The sequence below is a fragment of the Salvelinus fontinalis genome, chromosome 13 (genome assembly GCF_029448725.1).
Source record: "Salvelinus fontinalis isolate EN_2023a chromosome 13, ASM2944872v1, whole genome shotgun sequence".
In the NCBI taxonomy this organism is placed as follows: domain Eukaryota; kingdom Metazoa; phylum Chordata; class Actinopteri; order Salmoniformes; family Salmonidae; genus Salvelinus; species Salvelinus fontinalis.
Genome location: NC_074677.1, coordinates 38,576,883 through 38,599,302, shown reverse-complemented (window position 1 = coordinate 38,599,302; position 22,420 = coordinate 38,576,883). Strand labels below are relative to the sequence as shown.

Genomic DNA, 22,420 nt, shown 5'->3' with positions numbered 1-22,420 from the left:
TGTTTAAAATAAAGTGTATTTTGAGGTGAACTTACATAGTACATTACCCATTCTGACAACCTGGTCCTCATTTTAAGGCTTCCGGAAGCGCCATCCAAGTGGGAGGATAAGCACACTAGTACACCAGAATGCATGTAATATCTGTAAGACCAATGCAAATACTAGGTACTACACAGGATTTAGGTAGTTAAAATTTAGAGTATGTTGGGTACTTGTAATTAATGTGTACTTACACTGCTCAAAAAAATAAAGGGAACACTTAAACAACACAATGTAACTCCAAGTCAATCACACTTCTGTGAAATGAAACTGTCCACTTAGGAAGCAGCACCTATTGACAACAAATTTCACATGCTGTTGTGCAAATGGTATAGACAAAAGGTGGAAATTAAAGGCAATTAGCAAGACACCCCCAATGAAGGAGTGATTCTGCAGGTGGTGACCACAGACCACTTCTCAGTTCCTATGCTTCCTGGCTGATGTTTTGGTCACTTTTGAATGCTGGCGGTGCTCTCACTCTAGTGGTAGCATGAGGCGGAGTCTACAACCCACACAAGTGGCTCAGGTAGTGCAGCTCATCCAGGATGGCACATCAATGCGAGCTGTAGCAAGAAGGTTTGCTGTGTCTGTCAGCGTAGTGTCCAGAGCATGGAGGCGCTACCAGGAGACAGGCCAGTATATCAGGAGACGTGGAGGAGGCCGTAGGAGGGCAACAACCCAGCAGCAGGACCGCTACCCCCGCCTTTGTGCAAGGAGGAGCACTGCCAGAGCCCTGCAAAATGACCTTCAGCAGGCCACAAATGTGCATGTGTCTGCTCAAACGGTGAGAAACAGACATGACCTCTAACCTAAATAGGAAACTGCATCATCATGCAGCCGACACCAACAAAGCTAGCTTTTATGCTAGCTAGCTACATCTGTTTACATTGTAGCAACTAGTGCTAGCAATTCAGTGAACAACTATCCCAGAATGGAAATATTTAACATGAATAACAAGTAACAGAATCGATTTTCTCTGTACCTGTTAGTGAATTAAGCTGACACCAACCAGAATAATTTTAGGTTGGGTCCTCCTCTCACAAATTGCTTGGTCTGCTGCTACATAAAAAAAAATGTTTTGTGCTGCTACATCATTGTGGACGTATGACAGGTAATCTTTCAAATCAAATCAAACTTTATTAGTCACATGCGCCGAATAGACCTTACCGTTAAATGCTTACTTACAAGCCATTAACCAGAAGTGCAGTTCAAGAAAGAGTTAAGAAAATATTTATCAAATAAACTAAAGTAAAAAATAATAAAAAAGTAACAACAAAATAATAACGAGGCTAAATACAGGGGGTACCGGTACCGAGTCAATGTGCGGGGGTACAGGTTAGTCAAGGTAATTTGTACATGTAGGTAGCGGTGAAGTGACTATGCATAGATAATAAACAGCAAGTAGCAGCAATGTACAAAACAAATGGAGGGGGGTGGGGGGTCAATGTAAATAATCTGGTGGTCATTTGATTAATTGTTCAGCAGTCTAATGCCTTGGGGGTAGAAACTGTTAAGGAGCCTTTTGGTCCTAGACTTGGCTCTCCGGTACCGCTTGTCGTGCGGTAGCAGAGAACACAGTCTGTGACTTCGGTGACTGGAGTCTGACAATTTTTTGGGCTTTCCTCTGACTCCGCTTAGTATATAGGTCCTGGATTGCAGGAAACTTGGCCCCAGTGATGTACTGGGCCGGACGCACTACCCTCTGTAGCACCTTACGGTCAGATGTCGAGCAGTTGTCATACCAGGCAGTGATGCAACCGGCCAGGATGCTCTCGATGGTGCAGCTGTATAACTTTTTGAGGATCTGGGGACCAATGCCAAACCTTTTCAGTCTCCTGAGGGGGAAAAGGTTTTGTCGTACCCTCTTCACGACTGTCTTGGTGTGATACCCTAACTCTCAACCTGCTCCACTACAGCCCCTTCAATGTTAATTGGGGCCTGTTCGGCCGGACTTTTGTTGTAGTCCACGAGCAGCTCCTTTGTCTTGCTCACATTGAGGGAGAGGTTGTTGTCCTGGCACCACACTGCCAGGTCTCTGACCTCCTCCCTATAGGCTGTCTCTTCGTTGTCGGTGATCAGTCCTACCACTGATGGTGTTGGAGTCATGCATGGTCACGTGGGTGAACAGGGAGTACAGGAGGAGACTAAGCACACACCCCTGTGGGGCCCCAGTGTTGAGGATCAGCGTAGCAGACGTGTTGTTGCCTACGCCTTACTACCACACTGACGAGTCTAATCATGTAGGTATTAGACTCGGTCAGGGAGATGTTGAAAATGTCAGTGAAGACACTTGCCAGTTGTACTCAAAGCATGCGCAGACCACGTCCTGGTAATCGATCTGGCCCCATGGCTTTGTGAATGTTGACCTGTTTAAACGTCTTGCTCACATAGGGTACCGAGAGCGTTATCACACAGTCGTCCAGAACAGCTGGTGCTCTCATGCATGCTTCAGTGTTGCTTGCCTCTCAGCGAGCATAAAAGGCATTTAGCTAGTCTGGTAGGCTCGCGTCACTGGGCAGCTTGTGGCTGGGTTTCCCTTTGTAGTCTGTAATAGTTTAAGCCCTGCCACATCCGACGAGCGTCAGAGCCGGTGTAGTAGGATTCAATCTTAATCCTGTATTGACGCTTTACTTGTTTGATGGTTACTCTCAGGGCATAGCGGAATTTCTTATAAGCGTCCGGATTAGCGTCCCACTCCTTGAAAGCGGCAGCTCTAGCCTTTAGCTCGATGCGGATGTTGCCTGGAATCCATGGCTTCTGCTTGGGATATGTATGTACGGTCACTGTGGGGACAACGTCGTCAATGCACTTATTGATGAAGCCGATGACTGAGGTGGTATACTACTCAATGCCATTTGATGAATCATGGAACACATTCCAGTCTGTGCTAGAAAAACAGTCCTGTAGCGTAGCATCCGTGTCATCTGACCACTTCCGTATTGAGCGAGTCACTTGTACTTCCTGCTTTAGTTTTTGCTTGTAGGCAGGAATCAGAAGAATATAATTATGGTCAGGTTTGCCAAATGGAGGGCGGGGGAGAGCGTTGTATGCATCTCTGTGTTAGGTATGCGTAACTGGCTGTAAGGGAGTCAGGTGCAGGAGAGCAGAATTTGGGGAGCAAACGGAGCCTTTTATTTAGGCGAACAAAACACACGGCACAAAGAACACTAAACACAATATGGGTTGACATAAGCCAGCGCAACCAGTCTAACGTGCGCAAACACGAAACAATAAACAATTCCACACACAGACATGGGGGGAACAGAGGGTTAAATACATGACAAGTAATGAGGGAAATGTAAACCAGGTGTGTGGGAAAACAAGACAAAACAAATGGAAAATGAAAGGTGGATCGGCGATGGCTAGAAGACCGGTGACGTCGACCGCCGAAACACCGCCCGAACAAGGAGAGGAACCGACTTCGGCGGAAGTCGTGACACTCTGTGTGTGGAGTAGAGGTGGTCTAGAGTTTTTTTCCCTCTGGTTGCATATGTGACATGCTGTTAGAGATGAGGTAAAACGGATTTAAGTTTGCCTGCATTAAAGTCCCCAGGCCACTAGGAGCACCGCTTCTGGATGAGCATTTTCTTGTTTGCTTATGGCCTTATACAGCTGGTTGAGTGCAGCCTTAGTGCCAACATCGGTTTGTGGTCATAAATAGACTGCTACGAATAATATAGATGAGATCTCTTTTGGTCGATAATGTGGTCTACATTGTACATTCATACATTGTACAGAGGCAGAAGCAAAAAATCAATTATTGTAAAATCAATTATTTTGCTTACGTTTAAGAATGATAAATAGCCAGGATAGTGGTGTTTCGCTGTGAAGCTAAAATTACATTGCATTAGGACCACTGGTGTTTTATTTCCAATGAGCAGGTTTGCATTGTGATAAATTCATACAACTATAACACCCATGCATATTATTAAATGATGCTGATGTTCACGATTAGCTTGGTTTTATATTCACCTTATGCATTGATAACTAAATGATAGGCGACATGATGCAATACAACTAGATTAGAAGGCCTAGACCAGGGGTACTAAAGTACTATTTAAGGTCCAGTCAAACACATTTCCTTGGTGCAAAAGGTCCGGATGGATAATGTAATTTATCGGCGTTGTAACAAACCCCCACCTCGCAACCCATGCGACCCCAAAATGTTCACACCCCTCTTGTTGCCAGTGAGAAAAGGTTGCAGTTTTAAAGTGCATTTCCAGCCATTCTACACATTTAGCACGGGGCGGATTTTTTTGGCTGTTTTAAAGTTAATTTCCTGCAATTATATGCATTTTTCCATGTCTTGTGTGTGTTTATAGTGTACCAGGGGTCGAAGCCCGACCGAGTAAAATAAATAATAAAATAAAAAACTATTTTGGGGGTGTGTCAATCTGCGTTACGTATTGACCCCGTTCTGTGTCCGGATCCGTTCCGCCAGATGAGTATGGAGGGCCTAGACTATTTCATCCTAATGTAAGCTAAATGTATTGGATACAAAACAAACACTGGCAATGTCCACTTTAATTATATGCATGCATATCAAACAGGAATAATATTAAATTAACTCACCATTGTAATATTATTACTCTCTCCCTACAGGGGATTAGACAGATGAACTGCAGCCCAAATTCCCAAGCCTCAAACCAGAACAGGTTTGAGGCTTGGGAATTTGAACAACAGTTCTTGTGTTATTTCTTTGTTTTAGTTGGTCAGGGCGTGAGTTGGGTGGGTTATCTATGTTTTGTGTTTCTATGTTGGGTTTCTCATTTGGCCTGATATGGTTCTCAATCAGAGGCAGGTGTTAGTCATTGTCTCTGATTGGGAACCATATTTAAGTAGCTTGTTTTCTGTTGTGTTTTGTGGGTGGTTGTCTTCCGTGTCTGTGTGTTCCACACGGAACTGTTTCGGTTTTCGTTCGTTCAGTTTATTGTTTTGTAATTCAGTGTTCAATTTGTTCTATTAAAGTTTCATCATGAACACATACGACGCTGCGCTTCGATCCTCCTCTCTTTCTCCCAAAGAAGATCGTTACAGAACCACCCACCATAACCGGACCAAGCAGCGTGGTAACGGGCAGTAACAGCAGCAGCAGCGGCCGAAATCTGGAGAGGAATGGACATGGGAGGATATTCTAGACGGCAAGGGATGTTACACATGGGAGGAGATTCTGACTGGTAGGGATCGCCTGCCATGGGAACAGGTGGAGGCAGCCAGGAGAGCGGAGGTAGTAGCAAAAGGGAACCGGCGTTACGAGGGAACACGGCTGGCAAGGAAGCCCGAGAGGCAGCCCCAAAAATGTATTGGGGGAGGGGGGGGGGCACACGGGGAGTGTGGCTAAGTCAGGTAGGAGACCTGAGCCAACTCCCCGTGCTTACCGTGGTGAGCGAGCGTACGGGCAGACACCGTGTTATGCGGAAGAGCGCACGGTGTCTCCAGTACGTGTGCATAGCCCAGTGCGGTACATAGCAGCTCCTCGTATCGGCCGGGCTAGAGTGGGCATCGAGCCAGGTGCCATGAAGCCGGCTCTACACATCTGGTCTCCAGTGCGTCTCCTCGGGCCGATGTACATGGCACCAGCCCTATGCATGGTGTCCCCGGTTCGCCAGCACAGCCCAGTGCGGGCTATTCCACCTCGCCGCACTGGCCTGGCTACGGGGAGCATTCAACCAGGTAGGGTTGGGCAGGCTCGGTGCTCGAGACCTGTAGTGCGCCTCCACGGTCCGGTCTATCCGGTGCCTTCTCCAAGAACCAGCCCTCCTGTGGCAGCCCCACGCACCAGCCCTCTGGTGGCGGCGCCACGTACCAGGCCTCCAGTTCCAGCACCCCGCACTCGCCCTGAGGTGCGTGTCCCCAGCCCGGTACCACCAGTTCCGGCACCGCGCACTAGGCCTACTATGCGCCTCCAGGGTCCAGTATGCCCTGTTCCTGCTCCCCGCACTCGCCCAGTGGTGCGTGTCCCCAGCCCGGTACCACCAGTTCCGGCACCACGCACCAGGCCTACTGTGCGACTCAGCAGGCCAGAGTCTTCCGTCTGTCCAGCGCCGCCAGAGTCTCCCGTCTGTCCAGCGCCGCCTGAGCCGCCCGTCTGTCCAGCGCCGCCTGAGCCGCCCGTCTGTCCAGCGCCGCCTGAGCCGCCCGTCTGTCCAGCGCCGCCTGAGCCGCCCGTCTGTCCAGCGCCGTCAGAGCTGCCCGTCTGTCCTGAGCCGCTAGAGCCGCCCGTCTGTCCTGAGCCGCTAGAGCCGTCTGTCAGTCAGGAGCTGCCAGAGCCTGACCCTAGTTCTTGTGTTATTTCTTTGTTTTAGTGTGGTCAGGGCGTGAGTTGGGTGGGTTATCTATGTTTTGTGTTTCTATGTTGGGTTTCTCGTTTGGCCTGATATGGTTCTCAATCAGAGGCAGGTGTTAGTCATTGTCTCTGATTGGAAACCATATTTAGGTAGCTTGTTTTCTGTTGTGTTTTGTGGGTGGTTGTCTTCCGTGTCTGTGTGTTCCACACGGAACGGTTTTCGTTCGTTCGTTCAGTTTATTGTTTTGTAATTCAGTGTTCAGTTTGTTCTATTAAAGTTTCATCATGAACACTTACCACGCTGCGCTTTTGTCCTCCTATCTTTCTCCCAAAGAAGATCGTTACAATACTTGTCATTTTTTATAGATATTCACCATTTTATTGGTTTTCCTGTATCTGTGCATGATCACAGATCATTGTAGAAAAGTTGTATTAATCGTATGTACAGGATACACATGGTCCAACGAAATGCTTACTTGCAGGTTCATTCTCGACACAAACAACAATAAGAAATAAAAGCTAATACGGATATAAAATAAATGGCTCAGTAGAATGGATAACATTTTAGAATCCCCAAGTGAGGGACATCAAGGAGATTAACATTCAAAAGCTTGTTCAGTACACCTCATTCAACTAATTGTGGTCTAAATTTTAGACAATGAATAGTTGAACATACATGGTGTTTGCTTGGTAGGAATAAAGACTTGTACATAGCAGAAATCATCCACGTCTGTATTTTAGAATGAGCTTCATATGTTATAATGAGCTGACAATTCTGCATGATAGAGAATAACATGTGCGAATCTACTTCTAACATAGCGATGTTGCACACTGCTGAATAAACTCCTGGATAGGGTGATTTTCATGGTGGATGGGAAGTTCCCAAGTTCTTTACATCTGTCTGGGTGATGGGGTGGGATGTGCTTCAACCTGAGGCGAACAGAGCAGACATATAAGGCCAAGGGAGGAGAAATGAACCTCACTGCTCAAATTTGAGTGCTGGTTCAAGTTGCTGAGAACCACAAATAGCTTTGTTAATGTGCAATGGTTTTGTAGACAGTTTTACATATTCATAGGCTTGATCAAGTTGTCACTGATTTACTTTTATTTAATCATTTCATTATTTAAAAAAATGTCTTTGTATGCAATGGTGAAACACGAGGGGAGGGGAAAGTGACAAGAAGAAAGTTGTATGCACTGTATGCATTTACTGATCATGTAAGAATGCACAAATAACTTGGCTGGCTAACAAGCCTAGATTGAACAAAACATGGTGTCATGACATTGGCCTAAGGGGGGAGGTTTCTGACACCCATAAATACCTTCCCCTTTTTCCTCTCTCTATTCTACCGATGTGACTATTGAAAATCCCTTTGTTAACATTGAGAGAGAGTTTGATGACATCAAAGATGGGAAACGGAGCCATATTTCGGTAATACAACTAGTTGAAAATATGCGTTGGGACTTAATGAATATGATGTCAGTTCAGTTGGTGTCTGAGACAGGATTAGCTTAATCAGGTAATGTGAATTACAGAGAAATTATTTTATAGAATAGCATGTCATATCACTTAATCCGGCATAGCCGAAGACACGACAAAGGCTATCTGCATTTCCTATGTTTTTAATCAGATGTCATTAAAATGTCAAACCTCTAAACCAGGTTTTTTTGTCCTGCCAATGCCATGGATTGAAATGAACGCATCAGTTGCAATCTGTCCCTGAAAACAAATGAACAAAAAGATTTGCTACATTTCTCATTAGCTGCCTATAAAGTTCACCAATACAGGATTTTTTAAAAAACTGTCCGGGTCTTCACAGTTGACACCGCTAATTTTACGATTAGTTAGTCATCCCTAAACAGCTGATAACCAGGATGAGATCGCCTGCTAGCTAGCCATCGTGTCCGACGAGCTATGAATGGGAAGCGGTGTTTCACCACGAGGCATCCTGTGCTAGTGTTTCATGCCTATTAGCTTGGCTAGCAGGCTGATAAACAGCAGTGACTCAACATTTGAATTCAAAATTCATGTTAAAGTAATTTGTTGAATAAATAAACGTAATACTTGCATTTTACAAAGTTATTCCTTATTCCTCTGAAACATTTTCTCCCAAGCCAGGACTTCAGTCTGCCATTAATTCAGAAGTTTTGGGAATTTTCGCTGTGTCGCAAGGTTTTATGGGATAGCCTCCCCGGCGAAGGGAACGAGAATGTATGATCCCTTGCGTGCTTTTGTCACATCCTGACCTTAGAAAGCCTGTATTTTATATGGTAGAGTAGGTCAGGGCGTGACTAGGGGTTTTTAGTCTAGTTTATTATTTGAATGTGGGTTTCCAGGTTTATTTTTCTATGTTGGTGTTGTGTATGATTCCCAATTAGAGGCAGCTGGTAATCGTTGTCTCTAATTGGGGATCATACTTAAGTTGTATTTTTTCCACCTGTGGGTTATGGGATATTGTTTATGTTTAGTTGCCTGTTAGCACTGCATTGTTGTCACGGTTCGTTTATTCTTTATTGTTTTTGGTTTTCTAAGTTTCACTTTATAAATAAATATGTGGAACTCTACATACGCTGTGCCTTGGTCCGACCATTATTACGAACAGCGTGACAGAATATCCCATCAAAACAGGACCAAGCAGCGTGCCCAGGAGGAGAAGACATTCTGGCCTCTGGGGGAAATTATGGCTGGAGACGAAAGCCTTCCGTGGAAGCAGACGCAAGCGGTGAGGGAAGGACAGCGACGACGCCAGGGTTCGCGGCCACGACGTAAGACACGACGTAAGACAGCCCAATTTTTTTGGGGGGGGGGCACACGGGGTGGTCGGCTACGCCGAGGGGTGAGTCAGAGACCGAGGAGGAATATTGGGACAGATTGAGCGAGGAGTGGTTGGCGAAAGTTGAGGAGAGTGATGAGAGAGAGCTGTTGGTTTGGCAAGACAGTCGCCCTGAGGAGTGTATTAGCCGTCCGATGCCACCTGTGCCAGCTTTCCGCACTCGCTTTGTGGAGAGTGTCATCGATCCGGTACAATGTGTGCCGGTTCTATGCACCGTGTCTCCAGTGCACCTCCACAGCCCGGTACGTCCTGTGCTAGCTCCACGCACTTCCCGTGCGAAGGTTGTCATCTGTCCAGGACATGTTGTGTCAGCTTTACGCTCCAGATCTCCAGTGCGCCTCCACGGCCTAGTAAGTCCTGTGCCGGTTCTACGCACCGTGTCTCCCGTGCGCCTTCACAGCCCAGTACGTCCTGTGCCTCCTCCCTGCACTCGCCCTGAAGTGCGTGTCCCCAGTCCAGTACGTCCTGTGCCTCCTCCCTGTACTCGCCCTGAAGTGCGTGTCACTAGTCCGGTGCCACCTGTACCGGCCCCACGCATCAGGCCTCCAGTGCGCCTCCCCAGTCCAGTACGTCCTGTGCCTCCTCCCTGCACTCGCCCTGAAGTGCGTGTCCCCAGTCCAGTACGTCCTGTGCCTCCTCCCTGTACTCGCCCTGAGGTGCGTGTCACCAGCCCGGTACCACAAGTGCCGGCCCCATGCACCTGGCTTCCTGCGACGATCCCCAGTCCGGAGCTTCTGGCGACAGTTCCCAGTCTAGAGCTTATGGCGACAGTTCCCTGTCCAGAGCTTCTGGCGACGTTTCACAGTCCAGAGGTTCCGGCGACAGTTCCCTGTCCAGAGCTTCCGGCGACGTTTCACAGTCCAGAACCTCCTGAGACGGTCCTCGGTCCGGAACCTCCTGAGACGGTCCACGGTCCGGAACCTCCTGAGACGGTCCATGGTCCGGAACCCCCTGAGACGGTCAACGGTCCGGAACCTCCTGAGACGGTCAATGGAACGGAACATCCTGAGACGGTCAACGATTCGGAACCTCCTGAAACGGTCCACGGTACGGAACCTCCTGAGACGGTCAACGGTTCGGAACCTCCTTTCGACGGTCAACGGTCTGGAACCTCCAGCTCCATGGCCGGAGCCTTCCCCTGCGCCGGTGCGCAGTCTGAGCACGGCGTCCAGTTCAGCTCCAAGGCCAGAGTCTTCTTCTGCATTGGTGCCCAGTCCAGGCACAGCGTCCAGTCCCGCTCCATGGCGGGAGCCTTCCCCTGCGCCGATGCCCAGTCCAGACACAGTGTTCAGCCTGGGTCCATGGCTGGATCCGCAGGATGAGCGGGTACTTCGTCCCACACCAGAGCTACCACCGACACTAGACACCCCCCCTAACCCTCCCTTTTTGTTTCAGGTTTTGCGGTCGGAGTCTGCACCTTTGTGGGGGGGGGGGGGGGGGGGGGGGTACTGTCACATCCTGTCCATAGAAAGCCTGTATTGTCTATGGTAGAGTAGGTCAGGGCGTGACTAGGGGTTTTTAGTCTAGTTTATTATTTCTATGTGGGGTTCTAGGTTTAATTTTCTATGTTGGTGTTTGTGTATGATTCCCAATTAGAGGCAGCTGGTAATCGTTGTCTCTAATTGGGGATCATACTTAAGTTGCATTTTTTTCACCCGTGGGTTATGGGATATTGTTTATGTTTAGTTGCCTGTTAGCACTGCATTGTCGTCACGGTTCGTTTATTCTTAATTGTTTTTGGTTTTCTAACTTTGGTTTTCTAAATAAATATGTGGAACTCTACATACGCTGCACCTTGGTCCGACCATTATTACGAACGATGTAACAGCTTTGTTTTCCAGACCTCCCAAGTACGCTTATAGAACTTCAGGCAAACCTAGTACATACTTGCCGTTACACATTCTTAGGTTTAGAATCGCACTTGAAAAATGACAGTTCACTTCCATACTCGCTATATGCTCTAGATAGAACACATATGCAATTTGGAACACAGGCAACGTTTATCTATGAAATATCACAAATTTCACTGAAATATATTAGGTCTCAATTGAATATACAAATAGTTTGATTTAAATAGAAATGTATAATTTTAACATGACTTTCTTTCTGTTTTACTTTTAGCTGCTTGGACAGTTTCACCACCACCATGTGAGTTATCTTTTCCCTTACAGCTTAGACTACAGGGAGCACAGAAAACAGACACACCTAGTATTTCACTGTAATTCTTTACATTCTTTGTATTTCTAACAGTTTAGCAGAAGGCCACCATACCGCATTAGAGATGGTAAATGCATGAGAAGACAATGTCTTTTATTTTATTTTTTACTAATTCATCTGTTTCTGATTCTTTGTCTGATTTGGAGCTCAATTAGTACATTAGTCTACGAGTTAAAGGTGAGTAGGTTGTCTTTTACTACTACAATATATAATTTGCACTATTTTGTCACTGTTTTTCATGTAACACACAGATGTTCTGCAGTTATATTCTGAACTCTGCCCCTCTCATCTCTCTCCTGTCCTGCCCAGTTAAAACAGAGCCTGTAAACAACAGTGAGACTGAGTACCACAGAAGGCAGCACTAGACAGCCATGCAGGCGCAGGTAACACCACACACAGTTTCAGCCTCTCATTTCTTCCTTTAAAACGGAGCGTAACATGCATACTCACAGATGTTGTTGTACCAGCCATATTAAAACCAAGTTGCAGATAGCAGTTTCCCTTCAAACCAATACCCATGAGCTGTTCATGTGATGACACCTTTACTCGCTCTTGTTACAATATATGCTTTTCCAAATTTATTCAAGATCTCATTTTCTTTCTCCTAGAAATCATATTTTATGCAGTGCTGGTGATATGGGCAATCAAACATGTCAGCTGTTGCTTCATTGGATAATAAAATTGCCATGCAATCTTATATCTTGTGCAATCCGTCCATTCTTTTGAAAGAATGTGGATTGTCCTACATGAACTTTTCTGAAGGATGAGGAAGGAATTCAGCAGGTTGTCCGACAGGAAAATGACCCTGGAAATCTTGTGGAATTACCTTCAGGATATCCCACTGGATTTTGGGGCCATTTTTGTGTAGGACAATTCCTGCAAGTAGTCCTTCAGGAAACAATCCTGCAGGATTTATTTGAGAACTTTCTGCAGGATTGTTTTTCTAAAAGACTACCTGCATGATTCCCACAGGAAAGTGGCCCCGAAAATCCTGTGGTATATCCTGCAGGTCTTCCTATTCCTGCAGGATATATATTCTGGAGGATTCCTGCAGAATTTTTCGTTCAGGATTCCTCTAGGACTTTTTTGTAAGGGTATAAAAATACCTAAAAAAAATACCTAAAAAAAATACCTAAAAATTCCACACCAGTAACCATGCAGGAAATATCCTATGCAGTTTGGTTTTGGAATAGTGTAATCTGTGTAATACCTTGAATTGTATGAGCCGATGTCTGGAGTTAATGGAGCAGGTGTGGATATACTCCAAGCTATCTTCCCAGTCTGCCATCGAAATGTCAGTCCCTAGTTCTTCCTCCCATTTTGCCTTAATGGCCTCTGTAGAGGGTGTACTAACCGATTGAAAAGAGTCATATAAACGAGATATCAGTTTGTCTGAGGTGGGGGATGTTTTTATGCATCCGTCAAACATGGAAGGCTTAGCGTTCCCAAATGTTGGGAGGTGTTTCCTAACATAGTCTCTGATTTGTAGGTATCTGAAAAAGTTATTTCTGGGAAGATTATAAGTTTCCCTCAGCAACTCAAAGGAAGCAAAGGTCCCTTCTATATATAAATCCCCTATGGTACTTATCCCCAACTCTCCCCATTGCTCAAAGGTGTTATCAAGGTTGGAGGGGGCAAAGGAGGGGTTCCTGGCAACAGGGAGCATGAATGACATTGGTCTAAGCTCAAAGTGGGTTTTAATTTGCTTCCAGATTCGGACTGTGCAATGTATAATAGGATTGTTACGATAAAGTGACCTCTCCAGATTGACAGGCGACAAAATCACAGCACCAATAGAGAAGGGGTGACACTCCTCACGCTCCATACTAAGCCAGGTGGGTGACGGACGTGCGTCATCCAGCAAAAACGTAACCGCACGGAGGTTAGCGGCCCAATAATAAAATATAAAATTTGGGAGAGACAATCCTCCTTCCATCTTGGATTTGCAGAGGTGTTTTTTACCTATCCTGTGTGTTTTATAATCCCAGATGAAAGGATTGATAATTGAGTCCAGTTGTTTATGAAAGGATTTAGGTATGAATACTGGGATGTTCTGGTATAGGTAGAGCAGTTGTGGGAGGAAGACCATTTTAATGGCATTAATTCTTCCGAGCAGAGAAATTGGGAGAGTTCTCCAAAATTGTATGTTTGTTTTTAGTTTTTGCATCAGCGAGGGGAAATTCTCTTTAAATAGTAAGGAATAATGTTTGGTAACTACAATTCCTAGATAGGTAAATTTTTCTGAAGATAACTTAAGTGGAAGATGTTCTAGCCAGGAGGTGTTTTGTAACCGTATGGGCATTAATTCACTCTTGTTCCAATTTATTCTGTATCCCGAGAAGGTACCAAACAAATTAATCACATCAAGAATAGCTGGAATACTAGCTTGGGGTTCTGTTACATAGAGGAGAATGTCATCTGCGTATAGGGAAATCTTATTTAGAGTATCTTTAGTATTATAGCCGTGTATTGCTGCATCAGATCTAATCGTCTGAGCGAGAGGTTCAATGATTAGGGCGAAGAGCATAGGCGACAGCGCACAACCCTGCCTTGTCCCTCTGTAGAGGTTAAATCGGGGCGACAATGATTGGTTAGTGAGTATTCTCGCACAGGGGTTCCTATATAAAAGCTGGATCCAATTTATGAACCCATCTCCAATATTAAATTTCTGTAGGACTTTGAATAGATAGGACCACTCAACTTGGTCAAAAGCCTTCTCGGCGTCAAGAGATATAACGGCAAGGTCCATGTTTGGTAACCTCTGAGAATACATAATGTTGAAGAGGCGCCTGAGATTGAAGAATGAGTTTCTTTCCGGGATAAAGCCGGTCTGGTCCGAATGGACCAGTTTGCCAATTAAAGTGCTAAGCCTGTTAGCCAGGGTTTTTGCTAAAATCTTTTGGTCTGTATTGAGGAGGGATATTGGTCTGTACGACCCTACCTCTTCCGGATCTTTACCCTTCTTATGTATAACTGTAATGAATGCTTCATCCAAAGTAGATGGGAGAGCTCCATCCTCTCTGGACTGAACCAACATTTTGTGCAGGTAGGGAGAGAGCATGTTGCTGAATGTTTTATAGAATTCACCCGGGTATCCATCTGGGCCCGGGGTCTTGCCACTCTTTAGAGTTTTGATTGTTTCTCGAATTTCTTCAAGAGATATTTCCTTATTCAGGAAGTTAGAATCTTCCTGGTTCAGGGCAGGAAGATTACAGTCATCCAAAAAGTTTTGCATAATTAAGGGGTTAGAATCGGCTTTAGATGTATATAGAGTCTCATAAAACTGACGGAATCTGTCATTGATGTCTTTGGGGGAAGAGAGTAATTCCCCAGATGCAGACTTAACTTTGTGAATCATTCGGTCACTCACAATTTTTCAAAGTTGTCTGGCGAGTAATTTGTGTGGTTTGTCACCAAACTCAAAATATTTTTGCTTGGCGTAGAGAAAAGATTTAGCAATTTTAACTGAGAGAGTCTGATTATATTCAAATTTTAAAGAGGTAATTTTTTTATGTTTCTCCATAGATGGATGTCTAGCATTCTCCCTATCCAGTAAGTGAATTTGTCCCTCCAGTTCTACCAATTTTCCCTTGTTTTGCCTACTCCTGGCAGTCTGATAGGAGATGATACAGCCTCTCAAATAAGCCTTAAGTGTTTCCCACAGTAATGCTGGGGAAGTCTCTGTGTTGTCGTTGGTATCAAAGAAAAATGTTATTTGGTCTTTAAGATGTTCACAGAATGTTGGTTCTGTGAGGAGCTGAGGATTTAACCTCCAGACCCTCTCGTTTGGTACCATGTCACCCAATCTCAGGGAGAAGGTGAGTGGACTGTGGTCCGAGATTATAATATCATGATACTTCACATTACAGGTATAGGGGAGTAGTTTAGCATCAACCAAAAAGTAGTCAATTCGAGTATAAACATTGTGAACATGAGAGTGAAAGGAGTATTCCCTGCCCGTAGGGTTAGTGATCCTCCATATATCAAATAAGTTAGAATTCTTTATGTAGGTATTCAAGAATTCACTTGAATAGGAGGTGGGGGTTCGCCGGGTAGAGGATCTGTCCAAATATTGGTCTAGCACGCAGTTAAGGTCCCGTCCAATGATCAGGTTAGTATGGGAGATATCTGGAATCTGGGCAAGGATTCTTTTGAAAAAAGAGGGGTTATCAATGTTTGGCCCATAGATATTTAGTAGAGTTACAGAAGTAGAGTGGATCTCTCCTATTACGATCACATAACGACCCTCTTTATCCACAATAGTGGTTTTATGTAGAAAGGGAATTCCTTTCCGTACCAGAATCGCTGTGCCTCTCGTTTTGGCAGAGAAGTTAGAGTGATACACTTGCCCCACCCACCTACATTTAAGTCTGCCGTGAGAATTATTTTTCAGATGGGTTTCTTGCAAAAATATGATATCAGACGAGAGTGCTTTCAAGTGGGCTAGGACCTTGCCTCTCTTAATTGGTTCGTTTAAGCCCTTGACATTCCAGGAAGTGAATGTGAGCCCCGCCCCCCTCTCATTTGTAGTTCCTATGGTGGCCTGCATAACTTGTAACTCAATAAAAAGGTAAGAAAGCGCACCAAACCATCACGATCAGCATATGTAGCAGCTACACCCGAGCAGTATCCAACCAGCCCCTCCCCCCCTGCAAGCCCCTTTACTTCCCACCCTGTTCCCCTACTTTCCCCACTATTTACCCCCCCGCTCAACCCACCTTTAACAGGCATACACAAATAGGAGAGAAAATAAAATAAAAATAAAAATAATAAACACATTGTCTGGCCGATGCCAAAAAAGCACGGCGCGACCTCGAACAAGAGGTGAAACAAAAATAAAATCCCGACTGTACGTTCACCTCTCACTATCCTAGAACTTCTACTAACATATGAACTGAGGAGGATCCCGTGAATAAAGTGTCCAATTAGCATCTAATAAACCTAAAGAGAATAAGTTGCAACCTACACATATTGCGCACTTAAGCGTCATCTTGGGTCTATCTATCCCTGAGATAAGCAAGATATAGCATCACAAGATTATTTTGCTAAGCACTGCCGGTCTAAACATGAACCATCAGCAACCAACTTAGACAGCCGTACATTTACATATTGTGGGTTAGATCGGAAACAAGAATTTTTCTAAATTAAACGTATCCCCCAGTCAGAAAATAAATAAATAAAAAGGTTATATACATGTATACATACACACACATACACATACTTAACCATATACATATATATATATATATATATACATATATACATATACATACATACATACATACACATACACACACACACATACATACATACAAACACATACACACACACACACACACACACATCCCCAAAAAATACATATAAAGGTATATATTTAAAAATATATATATATACATATACACACACCCATACATATCTACATATGCGCATATACACATACATACCCATACATACAGAAACATTCATGCCCCAGAGTAATAATCTACACTAATTTAAAATATACACATACATAATAGTAACATGCTAAGAGAAAATAATTATAAAGTACAAATAATAATTATATGTACGCACACCTACCTAGACACTACAGAGGGCTGGTAGGGATCTAATCGGGAGAGCGGCCCTCGGCTATATCAAAGCACAAAACATCCACTTGCTATCCAGGTGTCTGTGTCTGCCCCTTCCCCACCATCACCCCCAATCCCCTGCAAGCTTTAAATAAATGGTATTGTAATAACAATAAATGTAAGAATTAAAAAATAAATAACGAAACAAAAAAAAAATGGGGGGAATATAAGTATATTCATCCGAAAGTGTCAATGATCAAACCTGGAAGGCATCCTAAATAGGCATCGCTCTGAACACAGCCAGAATGAAAGTGACTTTAATTGAGAGCCAAGACCGCCCTCCACAGCATCTTACATGTTCGGTAGCCCTTGTTGAGACCGTTCAATACGGTTTCACCCGTTATGGTTTAGTATGGATTCGATTCCATGAGCAGACCCTAACACACAATGACAAGGCACTCTAACCTGTACGGGGGATTGGCGTATGTTCCCGGATAAACTTCTCTGCGTCCAAAACCGAGGAGAGCCACATCTTCTCACCAGAGGGCGGGGTAATTCTTAGTCTTGCAGGGAAGAGCAAGGCTGGGCGAAGATGGAGTTTGTAGAGTTTGGCCATGACATCTCTGTAGCCGCCACGGTCCTTTGCCACATCGGGCGCATAATCATCATAGACACGGAAGGGGTGCCCTTTATGTAACAGGTTGCCCCTCATTCGGGCCTCGCGCAGGATAAGATCCTTGGTCTTGAAACTGTGACAGCAGATGATTACTGGGCGAGGGCGTTGACCCGGTCCAGGCACTGGGACAGGGGCGCGATGTGCACGGTCCAGCTGGGGGTCCGAAGCCAAAACTTGCATCCTTGCATCCCATTGCATCCTTCAATAGCTTGGCGAAGAAGTCGGTGGGGCGAGAGCCCGCCTCTACCCCCTCTGCCAGACCAACAACGCGAAGGTTATTACGTCTGGAACGGCCCTCCAGGTCGACCACTTTCACAGAAAGCCTCTGCACAGTGCCCTGTAGTGACGAGCACAGCTTCTCTAACTCGTCGATCCTACCAGCGCTGAATTCAGAAGCCCTCTCAAGGTCCACAATACTCTGGCCCTGCGAAGCGACCGCTCGAATGGTGCCCTCGATTTTGGTGTCCAGTTCAGCAATAGTAGCCTTAAGATCCTCAGCTAAAGCAACACGTAGTTCTCCCAAAGCCTGGGTAAGTTCTTTAAGTGTCACGTTGTTGCCTGTGCCTTCCGCCATGTCTGTCTCGTTGTTTGGTGTGGAGTAGGCCTCCGATGTGGATTTATTGTCCTTTGGTCGCTTATTACTCGGCATTTTTACACAGAAAGCTACGATGTTGTATTAGAAAGAAACGTTTGTTGTAAAAAGTATCATAAAGTAGGTTAAGTTAGATTATTTCGCAAAAAAGTTGCAGGAGCCTCTCACACGCAGCCGTTCACTCCAACATGCTAGCTCCGCCCCCCAGACTTGCACCTTTCCTCAGTGTAAACAATGTACTAAGCAAGTGTCAAATTGGCTTTTTACCAAATTACCGTATGACAGACCACGTATTCACCCTGCACACCCTAAGATTCCAAGAACACAGGATGAGATGTTACTATCCTTTGTGCAAGCACTTCCAAGAGTTCATGAACAGTGAGCCTGGTGAAATTTGGGGAGCGCATCGTCAGTAGTGTACCTTTGGTTCCTAGGATGCTTCGGCCTTTCACACTATACACCCTCCCCAAAGGCGGCCAGCGACAGGGTGATCAATCCTACGCTTGCGTCCCATTCCCAATTAGTCATAGGAGTTGCCTTGTTGTTAATAGCCAACATCCCATGGGACTATGCATGACAGGGGCGTCCTCCTCCCTGAGTCAAGCATTGTTGACCGCATACCTCCTGGCCCTCTCACTTCGGGGCCCAGCTGGGGTCTTTCCTCTTCATCCAGAGCCATTGACTGCTGCCTTCTGCCGCCTCTGATACAGCTTTGATTGCCGAACACTGGCTCTGGCCTTTAATTCCCAGGTCTCTAAGCAGTCTGTTTGTAGATGTTGCCACAAAACCTCTGCAGCCCACCTCCACTGGTCGGACTTCTGTGTTCCAGCCATGATGCCGTGCTTCGGCAGCTAGATCGGCATAGCACAGATGTTTTCGCTCATAAGCCTCATCTACTGAGTCCTCCCAGGGTCACTGTGAGCTCAATGATGAAGACCTTCTTGAGCGAACGGGACCAGAGCACCATGTCAGGTCTTAGGGTGGTGGTTGCGATCTCCGGAGGAAACACAAGTTGCCGGCCAATGTCAGCTAGCATTTTCCAGTCGCGGGCCAAGCGCAGCGGGTCTCGCTCTAATGGTGTAGAGCCGCTCTTCGGTGGTTTAGCCCCTTCGCGGACAAAGGTCGCCCGTAAGGGTTGCGATGCTGTTGGGGGTGGTAGGGAGTTGGTGGCAGCTCGCTTGTCCTCCAGGGCGGACGCAAGGTTTTTAAGTACTTGGTTGTGACGCCAAGTGTAGCGTCCTTGGGTGAGGCTTGTTTTACACCCTGTGAGAATGTGCCTGAGGTTGGCTGGCATGGAACAGAGGGCACAGTACGGATCTTCACCATACCATTGGTGAAGATTAACTGGTGTTGGAAGGACGTCATATGTTGCTCTGATGGAAAAGCTCAACCGCCTCGCTTCCATGGCCCACAGATCCTTCCAGCTGATCTTCCTCTTCTCCACACTGTCCCATCGAGTCCACTGTCCCTGTTTGGCAAGATAGACTGCCTTGGCCCACCTTGCATCCTCCTCCTGATGGCGTACTTCCTGCACTACCATCTTCCACCGCTCTGGTGCAGTGGCCTTACTCCAAGCAGCACGGCTAGTTAGCCCAAGGCCTCCTCTCCCTTGCTGAACATGACCCACAATGTCAGCATGTCTGAGGGCTGCTGTTGCCTCCTGGACTGCTTTTCCTGGCCTCCATTTGCACCCAGTTGCCAAGGTCGGCGCGTTGTTGCTCACCACTGGGTCTCGAGATTCATTTAGTGTCATCTGTAGCCTGGTTTTTGCACACTTGAATTCCTCTGTTAGACTGGTGAGGGGCAGCTTGAGGACACCATCTCCATAGAGGCCTATGGTGGTAAGGCATCGTGGAACTCCGAGCCACTTCTTTAAGTAGCCTGTGACTCCTCTTTCCATCTTCTCAACTGTTGAGATTGGAACCTCATACACTGCTAGGGGCCACAACACCCGGGGTAGGAGACCAAACTGCAGACACCAGGCCTTTAACTTTCCAGGTAGCTGGGTGTTGTCGATGGACTGTAGGCTACTACTGATGTCTTTGCGCAGCTGTTGCACCTGGTCTTTGTCCTTCAGGTTTGCATCATACCACCTTCCAAGGCTTTTTACCGGCTGCTCAGACACTGTTGGGATTTGGTCATCTCCGATGAAGAATTTCAGGTCAGAGAGTACTCCCTTCACAATCGAGATGCTGCGTGACTTGGATGGTTTAATCTTCACACGGGCCCAGCTGATGTTCTCCTCGAGTTTTCTGAGCAGTCTCCTGGTGCATGGGACAGTGGTGGTCAATGTTGTAATGTCGTCCATGTAGGCTCTGAGTGGAGGGAGGCGTAAACCAGAGTCGACTCGCTGTCCACCAGCAACCCATTTTGAGGATCTGATGATAACCTCCATTGCCATTATGAATGCCAACGGGGAAATGGTACATCCCGCCATTATACCTACATTCAGGCACTGCCATGAGGTGGTGAACTCTGAGGTGGTGAAGCAGAACTGAAGATCCTGGAAGTACGACTTCACCAGGGTTGTGATGGTGTACGGTATGTGGAAAAATCTGAAGGCAGACCACAGGAGTTCATGGGGCACAGAGCCAAATGCATTGGCGAGGTCGAGGAAGACTACGTGGAGGTCCCTTTTCTCCACCTTGGCCATTTGGATCTGGTGCCAGATTATGCTGGAATGTTCCAAGCAGCCAGAGAACCCTGATATTCCTGCCTTCTCTACAGATGTATCGACGTACGCATTCCTTCGCAGGTACTCGGCCATCCTCTGGGCAATGACCCTAAAGAAGATTTTACCCTCGACATTCAGTAAGGAGATTGGGCGGAATTGGCTGATGTTCACTGCATCCTTCTCCTTAGGGATCAGGACCCCGCCTGCCCTACGCCACACTTTGGGTATTATCTTCTTTTGCCAAGCTGTTCTCATAAGCCTCCAGAGGAACCTCAGGACGTCTGGTGCGTTCTTATACACTTTGTACGGGACTCCATTTGGCACCGGGGCTGATGCTGTTCTTGCCCGTCGAACTGTGTTTTCCACCTCTTTCCATGTCGGAGGGCTGGTCTCAATATGATGTTCCGGGGGTTCAATGGGTGGGATATCTGATGGGATGGCCAGATGGTCATGTCGCTTTGAGTTAAAGTTTGTTGTTATCAGGTGCTCCTCTAGGTCTTTCTTTGTTGTTTTTAGAGCTCCACTTTTTTCCTTCGTGAAGAGACTTTTAAGGAACTTGAAGGGATTTTTATAAAATCGAGTTCTAGTTTGTTCTTTCTTCCTTCTGCGTTTCCGTAGGTTCTCTGCTCTACGGAGGGATGCCAACCGGGTTTTAATGTCAGCCTGAAGTGCCTCTATGCCCTCCTTTTCCACTTCCGAGGCCTTCTTCCACTGTTTCTTAAGCTGTCTCCTTTCTTGAACGAGGCACTTGATTTCTTGTTGCCTCCTGGAAACTGGTGGGGTTGGAACCTTTCTCCCGCCTTTTGCCTCTTGCACTCCAAAGCTTTCTGCCCCGTACTCATAGATGATGTCCCCCATCCTCTCCAACTTCTTCTCCACTGTGCCTCGAAGTTTCTCGAGTGTCAAGGTAAGGTCAGTATTCACTGCTTCCCACAACTCCTTGTCACTGGCGCCAGGCCACTTTCCATACGGTCTGTGCCCTGGTAGTCTCCTCTCGACTGCAGGTCTGGGAGGCTGGGTGAGTTCCACTCCTGTTGTTGGTTCCACCTCAGTTGTTACTTCGGTGCTTGAGTTTACGTCCTCCATGACAGTGGTACTGATGCACTGCAAACTATGGTTTGCGTCCAGTTGCTGTGCTTCATTCGACTGATTTGATCGCTTTCGCAGAAAGTGATCAATGCGAGGCCTCTGTCTCTCTTTACCCAAACACCCCTTCTTCCCCTGGTGGATCCTCAACCCATGGTGTGATGTAACTTTCCTCCAACCACAGACACATACCTGCATCTGTTTGTGGCCCGCTGTTGCAGCGGAACTTGTGACAGTTGCTGTGGTGTTCTCTTGTGCTGTGCTCTCATTACTCGTAGTCGTTTCCGGTCCAGTCGTTACCATGTTGTCAGCCGATGAGTCATCTTCCACCCCCGCTCTCTCAGACTCTAGGGGTATTCTCGTATGTTGACTTTCTGTAGCTAAAGCGGGTGTTTCCAACATACTGCGAAGCATGGGAAACTACAGAATTGGGAAGCTACCCCATGACT

General features: G+C 46.3%; 1 protein-coding gene across 3 annotated transcripts in view; it reads right to left on the bottom strand.

Moving 5' to 3' along the window:
• The window catches only part of LOC129868635 (glycine receptor subunit alpha-4-like), a 42,068-nt gene that overhangs the window by 3,233 nt on the left and 16,415 nt on the right, over positions 1 to 22,420 (bottom strand). The window lies entirely within an intron of this gene.